We start from the raw sequence: 10,957 nt of genomic DNA on the forward strand, positions 1-10,957 counted from the left end.
AGGATTGTCAGGAGTTCATGATGTGTTCCACGTTTCCCAGTTGAAGAAGTGCCATGCAGAGATGGCCGATATTCCTCTGAGAGATATAGTGCCACTGGAAGCAATTTAGTTGGATAGTGATTTGACCTACGAGGAGAAACCTGTCAAGATTCACGAGTTTGCCAGCCGAGTTACCCACAACAAGGTTATCAAGTTTTGCAAAGTTCAATGGAGCCACGATACTGAGGATGAAGCCACCTGGGAACGAGAGGAAGACCTACGGAAAGACCACCCACACCTATTTTCTAGCCAACCCGAATCTCGAGGGCGAGATTCATCTTAAGGGGGTAGGTTTGTAACATCCCAAATTTTCAATTTGGAATGTTATACATTGGTCATCATATGCATATCATATTTTATTTGCATCTCGTTTGCGATCCTAGAAATCCTAAGCAACTCAAGGACCCACGGAGAGACTTGGAGATTTAACCATTTTCATATTTGAATTTTTCTCAAATTTGAAAAGAGGATCACTTTGGTTTTAATATTTTTCTCTCCAAAATATTTCCAATATAAAAATAAAAGAGAGGAGATAAAAGGACTTCTCCAAAATAAAAAGAACTATAGGAGGAAAAATGTTAAAATCAAATAAATATTTTATTTGGGATTTTATTGATATTTTATTTGAATTAGAAAAATTATGCATTTTTCCAAATTGCATTTTTAGGCCAGAAAAATGTTCACTTTGTTGTAAATATTTTATTTAGATGGTGAAATTTTTTTTGGAATTTTTAGGATTTTTTTATATTTATTTAGGATTTTCATCGGCGGAATTATTAAAAAAATGTTTCGCCCGACTGGGCCAACGGCCCAGCCGAGCCAGGCCGCCGCCGCAGCCCACCTGCTCGCCCCGACCGACTCCGGGCGGGAGTCCGGTCGGCGCACCCCGCCGCACCCGAGTTCGGGGAGGACTCCTCCTCCTGGGGACCCCCTCCCCAGGCCGCCTGGCCCCCTGGCCTTTAAATAGGGCCGAGCCCCGCCGCCTTCTCGCACCAAGCGCCACCGCCGCCTTGAGCCGCCGCCGCCGCTAGAAGTCGCCGCCGCCGCCGTAGCCGTTGCCGCCGCCTCGCGTCGGAGCCGCGCCACCGCACCGCGCCGCCACCCCACCGCTGACCGCGCCTCGCCGGAAGTCGCCGCCTTTCGGATCCGCCCCCGCGGGTTTTTTTTGGTTCTCGTCGGTTTATTTCGGTAAACCCTAGATCTAGATCGGTTTTTGTTATAGATCGGTTTTCTCGGTTTAGATCTATTCCGCGGACGTTCGTTCGTTTAGTTCTTGTAACGAACGAATTCGTTTGTTTGTCCCTGTTAGCGGGCGTTCGTCCGATAGATTTTTCTTTTTCTGTTTTATTTTCACCAAGGACCTATCCATGATTTCTTTTATCGCAGATTAGCCCCTGATCTTCAAATTCTCGCAACTTTTCAACTGTTCGTCCAAATCCAGTGAAACTAACGCCAAAATCTTTGTCTCGAAGCCCTCTTTCCAGTTAATCAACTTGAACATGATTTTGAAAATTTAAAATTTGGTTTCAAGAAGATTTGAATTTGAAGTTCTTTTGATCGTAGTTTCAGTTCCATAGCTCTGATTCGATTGATTCTTTTTGCAAATCGAAGCTCTTCAGTTGAACTTTCAGTTTGGACTTTCTTATTTGAGTTTTACCCTTGCATCTATGCTTGAGTTCTTATCTATGCTATTATTTGTTTGTGATAGAATTTCCGGAGTGTGAAATGTGCTACTACGAGTCTCTAGGGTTTGCAGATCGTCAGCAAGGCAAGTAACACTTTGATCATACCTCTTTATCATCTAGTTTTTATGCATTGGTTTCAACCCTCAAACATTGCATGAGTAGGATCTCTTAACATGTGGGTATTGGGAAGTAGATGGAGAGGTAGAACCTATTGCCTTTTTACTATCAAACCCTGGGAGTTACTTCTACGTTATGCTTATACTGCTATGCTATGCTCGTAGACATGGATTGGTTGAGTGTATCCATGATAGATGTGAGTGTTGTTAATTAAGGGTTAACTTAAGGTGGCTACTTAAATACACATCCGGGTGGATTGGTTGTCGGCACCTGGAGAATCCAGTGTTGTCCTAGGATATCCGAGAGTACCCGTGTGATCATCCTATGGTTCGCCACCCAGGCTCAATGGGATCATAAGATTATTCATGCTAGAAATTTCCGTGTGCAGCCACAAGCCATTATGGGCTCTGGCATAGTTGAGTATGTTGTGTGACCTCTTTCAGTGGTAGGTTAGCAAATGTAGGGGAAAGTAGGTGTAACTGTCTACCCAGAGTAAAGAGGTAATGATTCTGAAATACTGTGTCTCGGTCATCCATTTCTCAAACACCATGTAGTGAAAGAAAACCCAACGAGGAGATCGAAGTCTTGTGGGGAAAAGTGCGCAAACCTCTGCAGAGTGTACAAACTAATCATGGTTAGCCGTGTCCCCGGCTATGGACATCTTGAGTATCTGGTTCTTGGATTATCATGTTGATCTCATCACTCTAAATTAATTTGTTGGGTTATTAATTACTTTTTAATTGGGATTGAGATTGGGGTACCATTCTCAATGTTATCAACTACCATGATAGTTAAATAAAAAAAATATTCCTTTGATGTAGGAAAAAATTGGTTTTTCGCAAAAACCATATAACCATAGAGCCTCCACCAGCCATATATGCATGTAGTAATAGCATTTATTCTGTTCATTGCTCTACTGTGTTATATTGTCAGCATATTCCATGTGCTGACCCGTTTTCGGGCTGCAACGTATTATGTTGCAGACTTTTCAGACAAAGAGTAAGGTGCGCTAGGTCGTTGTGTGCACTCAACTATGCCGTTGGAGTTGATGGACTCACTTTATCTTCTGTGACACCCGGATAGTTAAGCTACAGTGATCCCCTGCTAATGATGCCACGTCACCTCCGTTACTGTTGATAAAACCTCGATAGTTCAAAACCGATTCAAATTCAAATTTAAAATCAAGCAAACAATAAAAGTTTTAAAATCTCGACCGGACTGACCATAGCCACCGACCGGGACGACCATGCCGGACGCCGTCGCCGCTCCTCCCCTGCGTCGCCGCGCCCTCGGCCTCCTCCTCATTGGCCGACCCCGAGCCTCGCCGCCCCAGATCCCCTGCAACGGGGGTGAGCAGCGACCCCCCTTTTCCTCTCTTCCCTGTTCCCGGACATCGCCGCACCTCGCTCTATGCCCGACCGCTCCTTGCCCTCGCCGCGCTCCGTCCACAGCCCCGCTCGCGCGCCGCGCCCTGGGCTCCCAGCCCGCGCCTATGGACGCGCCCTGCCCGAACACACGTGCCTGGCCGCACCGGCCACCGCGCCCCTCGCCCGCAGCTGTCCTCCCACGCCCAACTTTCGCTGCTTCTACCGTGCTCTGCCGCCGCTGCCCTAGCGCCCCGGCGCGTGCCCCCCCCCCCCCCGCCTGCGTGGCTGCCACCGGCGGCCGCCTCTGCCCACGACCGCGCGCGCTCTCCCGCACCCACCAGCCTCCACCGCTCCCTTTGCGTGCTGCCGCCGCGTCTAGCCTCGCCCTCCTCCGCCCACCGCGCACCTCCTCTACTCGCGCACCGTCGCGCCCCATTGCTTCCTCGCGGCACCCGCGCCGCTCCCCGCTGCGCCCAGTGCGTGCCTGGCCGCGCTCCCACGCGCCCACGGTCGTGCCTGCCTGCTCCGCCGTGTCCTCGCGCGGCCCCGCTGCTCGCCGCGATGCTCTCGCCGTCGCCAGCCATCGATGCCCCCGGCTCGCTCGCCCTCAACTCTCCTGGCCTCGGGTGTGAGCACCCGCAAACCGCTCGCCCGTAGCGCCTGCCCCGTTAAGGCCCCATGGGCCTATGACAGTGGGGCCACCCCCAGAACGATTGTAATTTTTTTTAAAAAAGAAGTAAAATAAATAAATAATAATTAAATTAATTAATTAACTTAACTAATCCTGATTAGGTTAGCCTAATTAACTAATTAACCTAATTAATTAATGTTAATTAACTAGGAGTGTATGACATGCAGTACCCATCTGTCAATTTGACTAAGTCAACGCCCTGTTGACTGATGACGTCATGCTGACATCAGCAAACACTATTCTGGATAATGTTGAATTAAAATAATTAAATAAATCCTAAATATGATTTAATTCTTTTAAAATTAATATAAAATAAACTGTAGCTCCGATGAAAAAACTTTGTACATGAAAGTTGCTCAGAATGATGAGACGAATCCGGATATGTAGCCCATTTGTCCACCACGCATCCCTAGCATAGCGAACACGCAACTTTCCCCCTCCGGTTCGTCTGTCCAAAAATGCGAAACACCGGGGATATTTTCTCGGATGTTCCCCCCTTCACCGGTATCACCTCATACTGCGTTAGGTCACCCCTAGCACCGCGCATTGCCATGTTATGCTTTGTGTTGCTTTGTTTGCTCTGTTATTTATTGTGTTCCCCCTCCGTTACTTCTTTCCGGTAGACCCTGAGACTGCCGGCGACCCCCAGTTCATCTACGGTGTTGACGACCCCTCTCTCTTGCCAGAGCAACTAGGCAAGCCCCCCCCCCTTGATCACCAGATATCGCCTACTCTTCTCTCTACTGCTTGCATTAGAGTAGTGTAGCATGTTACTGCTTTCCGTTAAACCTATTCTGATGCATAGCCTGTCATTGTTGCTACAACTGTTGATACCTTACCTGCAATCCTAAATGCTTAGTATAGGATGCTAGATTATCATCAGTGGCCCTACATTCTTGTCAGTCTGCCATGCTATACTATCGGGCCGTGATCACGTCGGGTGTTGATCACGGGTAAATACATACATATATACATACTATACAAGTGGTGATTAAAGTCGAGTCGGCTCGTTGAGTACCCGACGTAGGTGGCTCCGTCCACGTAGTGGTGGGCCTGAGTTCCCGACGGCCCCCGACTGTTACTTTGAGGTGGAGCGACAGGACAGGTTGAGACCACCTAGGAGAGAGGTGGGCCTGGCCCTAGTCGGCGTTCGCAGTTACTTCAAGCTAACATGCTTAACGATATCTTGGTATTTGATCTGAGTCTGGCTACTGGCCTATACGCACTAACCAACTACGCGGGAACAGTTATGGGCTCTTGACGTCGTGGTATCAGCCGAAGCCTTCGTGACGTCAGCGACTGAGCGGCGCGCGCCGGGTTGGACCGCGTAACGTAACTTCCTTTGTAATGGAGGTTGCTAGGTCTGCTCACCGGCTGCGTACGCAACGTGCAGGTGTGCAACGGACGATGGACCCAGACCCCTGCGCCATAGGATTTAGACCGGCATGCTGACCTCTCTGTTGTGCCTAGGTAGGGCTGCGACGTGTTGATCTTCCGAGGCCGGGCATGACCCAGAAAAGTGTGTCCAGACAAAGGGGATCGAACGTGTTGGGAAATGTGGTGCACCCCTGCAGGGAAGTTAATCTATTCGAATAGCCGTGATCTTCGGTAATAGGACGACTTGGAGTTGTACCTTGACCTTATGACAACTAGAACCGGATACTTAATAAAACACATCCTTCCAAGTGCCAGATACAACCGGTGATCACTCTCTCACAGGGCGACGAGGGGAGGATCATCGGTTAGGATTAGGCTACACAATGCTACTTGGTGAATGTACCATCTACTCTCTTCTACATGCTGCAAGATGGAGGTGGCCAGAAGCGTAGTGTTTGATAAGGACTAGCTATCCCCCTCTTATTCCGGCATTCTGCAGTTCAGTCCACATATGATACCCTCATTCCACTTGATACCAATGCATACATATGTAGTGTAGCTCCTTGCTTGCGAGTACTTTGGATGAGTACTCACGGTTGCTTTGCTCCCTCTTTTCCCCCTTTCTAACCCCGATTGCTACGAACAGACGATGGAGCCCAGGATCCAGACGCCACTGTCGATGACGACTACTACTACTCGGGAGGTGCCTACTACTACGTGCAGCCCGCTGACGACGACCAGGAGTAGTTTAGGAGGATCCCAGGCAGGAGGCATGCGCCTCTTTCGATATGTGTCTCAGTTTGTGCTAGCCTTCTTAAGGAAAACTTGTTTAACTTATGTTTGTACTTAGATATTTTTGCTTCCGCTGACTCGTCTATGATCGAGGTCTTGTATTCGAGCCCTCGAGGCCCCTGGCTTGTAATATGATGCTTGTATGACTTATTTTATTTGTAGAGTTGTGTTGTGATATCTTCCCGTGAGTCCCTGATCTTGATCGCACACGTTTGCGTGTATGATTAGTGTACGATTGAATTGAGGCGTCATAAGTTGGTATCAGAGCCGACTGCCTGTAGGAATCCCCCTTCCACACTCCTTGGCCGAAGTCGAGTCTAGACATTGCAAAACTTTTTACTAACATGGTTGTGTGTCTTACGGGCCCACGTCGCAATTTGGGTGGTATTAGGATCTTTTACTCCTTGATCTTTACTCTGGGACTCTGAACTCTCTTCTACTCGGGATAAATGATTTTACTAACTCTAACTTTAGGTTCTCGAGAATACTTCTCCCGGAGAGCCCCTTCAGTCCAGATGACCACCTACTGCACCAGAAAATTTTGAAGATACTCTTCGATGTTTCCCCGAACCTTGTGCCTGTTGCTTTTGCAATTCCTTACCACTGAAATATCCCTATGAATAAATACTTACACCTATCATTCTTGCCTTTATTCGCAGTCGATCTTGTTATTACAAGATACCCCGAGAATACTTTGTGCCTCTACCTTGTAGTTCCTTGCCGCAGAAATACCCCTACGGATAATTCCTGGCACTTATCGAGCATCTGCTCATTCCCAGTTGTTCATGTGTTTCGCGGAAGTCTTCGAAATACCATTCGGTCTTCCGAATATCCTAAGTAGCCTATTGCTCTTGAAATTCTTGCTTGCTTGCATTATGGTTAATCCCATAAGTCTCGTAATCTTATTGGCATCCCTTGTCATTATCATTTTGATTCCATTGATACAATATGTTGCGAATGCACGCAATCCTCGATCAGATCCTAGAATTCATCCTTCTGGCTCAGACGTCATTTTAAACATGAGCTGGATCCCGACCAATTAAATTTTGCCATCGATTGTACCCCTAAGGCTATTCAACTTATCCATCCCTAATCAGAGCATTGCTTCTGATCCCTTGTCTTGAAATTGATAATTCCTTTGCATTTGAACTTTGAGTTAGTCAGTTGTTTCGATAAAATGATCTCCTTGCATTCCTTCTTCCTCTGGTTGAGTACCGATGCTCACATCAGATCCCTTGTGGACCACCAGATCCTTTGTTGGATTTTATCCAACAGCGTCCTTCATATTCTATAAGCTTGTGAACCTTTCCTCGGATACTTAATGCCTTTGGTAAATCGTATCCTCTACTTTCTCCAGCATGCTCTACTATCGAGCTTGTGTTATTTATTCCTGAAATTGTGGTATATGCTCCTAAGATGCCTCGATGGGTTGAACCTATGCCTTCCACAAACCATACGAACCCGAAAGTTTTTGTGAGTCATACTCTTCTGTTGTTTCGCCAGATAAAATTTCAACACTACAACCTCATCAAAAGCGAGAAGTAAAATGAAAGGTTATACGTTGAACAAGTGGGAGTCGACCTTTAACCCTGTGTTCATGCCCATGGACCCGATGTATACCTTATCATGGAAGCATCTCTTAAAATAATTATCCCCTTGTTATAAGTTCATCTTGTATCTGTGGACGTGGTTCCGACCATGTTTCTCCTTGATTCCATTTCTCGTGCAAGTTTGAGCACTTGTCTTCTACAGAGCATTTCCCTAGTCCAACCTCTGCTTTGATCTGTCGTCGAGTATTACTCCCGTGGTATCTTGAGATTATCATGGAACCGCATAACTTCTTATGAGTTCTTCATCAAGTGGCACATTCTCATTGATTCCAATTTTTCACGGGCTCTGAGTTTTTTTTAAACACTCAAAGACATCAATAACTGACTCAAGTCGTCACCGTGATTAATCAGCTCTTGGTAACCTTCATTACTTACGAGTTTGACCTCAACCACATCATTCCTAGCCTGCTTGGCTATATCCTTGTCGTGCCGATTTTAATTATGCTACCTGCTGGTCCTTCTTCCCGGAGCACAAATTTCGACGGTGCGCTAATCTTAAGTCGACCTTTGTCGTCTTATCATTTCTCCTTGAACAGAAAACTTGATTTCGAGTTTTTATCGTACCCTTGGTTCCAATTACCTTTCGCTTCATCATTCCTTTGACTTGATGTCATCGCCGATCGATTACATCTTCATGAAATCTCTCGACAAATGTGTCATGATCATCATGAACATTCTGAGCTTTTCCAGGATATCAATCTAATTCATGGTGAGAAGTACCATCCTTGCCCCTTGATGATTTGTGTTATCATCGACAACATCCTTGTCTTCCCTCAACACAAATGTGTTCATGTTTTGGATTGAATCTTGAGTCCCTTGCTATCCAGCATCTGTTCTTCTTTACCTTGGAGTATTACCATATTTTATGTCAAGAATGTTGTGAGGATTGCCCCACCTCCTAAGAATTCTTGGTATAGTGATACTTCCCACCATCGCCATTCTTTCTCGTGTTGTTTCTAACCAGAATACCAACAAATGGTCTGTGATGTGTAAAATTCAAAAATTCTAGCAATCCTATTGCTTTGACCTTAATGGTCAATAGCCTCATTCTAAGTCTATTGCTTATTGAATCATCACTCAAACATTGATCGTGCTACCTAGTCCAGATTTTCAGGTGCACTTTTCAGCCAATGTTTAATTGTGTATGTTTTCTTTGAGCATACATCATTATATCATTTGATCCGACAAATGTTATCCCCTTGTTCACATAAGTGTGGAAATCCACCTTTTGAAAATCTCAATGAATTGTCACTGAGTCACTCAGCCACCTCCTCACCTCTCCTTCATTTAATGATGAACTCTTGTTTTGGAACCCGCTTTCATAGTTAAATTTCCGAGAATCTTACAATATCATCTCGACAATTTGTCTTACACCTTTCTTCTCAGGCATTCCGAGTCTGAGTTATCCTGACACCAATCAAATCTGAATCTCGGTCAGATATGATGGTTGGAACATATTCCCAAGAGTAATCACCTTGGTCTTTATGTGACCCGGTAATGTGATGTCGTGCCTAGCACACCTGGCTCGAGGCCCTGTTGTTATAGATTCCTTTTCAGCAAGGTTATCCATTCTTCCATGAGGAAATTGTAAGACTTATTCTATGATTTATTCCTGATGGGTCCCTTGTGTTTACAAAGTCTGATCTTCACCTCTTGACCATGTCAATGCTATCTTGAAGCATGTTTGTGGTAATCCAATCTCCAATAAGAACTTTTGAAGCACGATATTAAAATTTCTTTATGAATTATCCAAACACCGTTGTATGGGTAATGTCATGAAATTTTCTTTCCCCTTACCTAAATGGTTTTATACTTCTATCCTGTCATGGATATCATGCTCTGCTTGTCCTTGGGAAGGATATACCCCTGAAATATGTGTTTAAACACATTTTCCTTTCCATTGTTCTGTTTAACCTGACAATTACATTTTCCTTTCCATTGGTTTGTTTAAACCTTATTGTGATCTATATTATATAAGCAGTAATATTTCCCTGCTTATGTAAAACACCTCGTTGTATCGCTTTGTCAGTAAGACCCTGTTAATATTGATGATAACATTTCGGTAACCACTGACAGACGAGAACTTTACCTATTGGCCCGCCTCGTTCAACAAGCAGGAAGATGGTTCTCTTCATCCCTCGCCCTTGGTACCGATGTTGCCGACATAATTGATAGGTTATCCTCTGACATGCCTTGTTATCATGACTGTGCAAAATATCACCGCCCTTTCTACTTTTAACCCACATGGTGGGCCCATAACCCACAGTTCCACAGGATCGAAACCTAACTCTCTAGTACACCCCCTGTTTCCAAGGTTATTCCTCGCGCGTGGCCTCATATGTTATTCACGAGCCACCTTCCGAGAGATCATCAATTCTAGTATCAGACACAATGCTTATTCTCGTTGCTCCGAACCCTTTTCACGCCCTGTTTCATGCATCGAACGATTGCCTGTCCGCTCGAAACTTCTCATGATACCTCCTTACTTTGCTCTCAATATTTTCTTAAGTTTCAATTCGAGAGTTACTCTCCCCCACCTTCCCCGATGTTATCGACCAGATGGTCAACCTTGCAGAGGTCCGTTTTCCCAGAATAACCACCCTTTCGTCTTTTGTAAGTACGATGGAGTTCCCAAAGAAAGGATGCCGACTTCATCATGACCTGAAACAGAGAAATGAAGACATCAATGTAGTGGATCGATCTCTTAAAGAAGAGCAACCAAGACCGAGAAGATTCGTTAGAAATTCGCAACCAAAACTTTCCCCCCTTACTACACCTCTTAAATCTCGGGACGAGATTTCTTATAGTAGAGGAGAATTGCGACACCCGGATAGTTAAGCTACAGTGATCCCCCGCTAATGATGCCATGTCACCTCCGTTACTGTTGATAAAATCTCGATAGTTCAAAACAAATTCAAATTCAAATTTAAAATCAAGCAAACAATAAAAGTTTTAAAATATTAAAACTAAAATGTTCATCGTGTGGTAAATAATCCCTAACTAGTTTTGGTGGTGGAACCAACCTTTTACAAAGTGTTTAAATGCCCTAAACTAATTAAAAACAATGGCTAAAATAATAATTTAATTGCTTTTGAAAGTATAAAAATATTAAACTAATTTATTTTGGGTCCAAACTAGGTTTGGCAGTGGCCTATTTTGATGATACTAATTTAGGTGTTAACTTGGTATTTTAAAGAAACTAAAATATCAATCTAAAATATCAGAAACTAAAATAAAACAGAAAAGAATAAATAAAGGAAAAATAAATATAAAACAAAG

The sequence above is a fragment of the Triticum urartu genome, chromosome 1 (genome assembly GCF_003073215.2).
Source record: "Triticum urartu cultivar G1812 chromosome 1, Tu2.1, whole genome shotgun sequence".
Taxonomy (NCBI): Eukaryota; Viridiplantae; Streptophyta; class Magnoliopsida; order Poales; family Poaceae; genus Triticum; species Triticum urartu.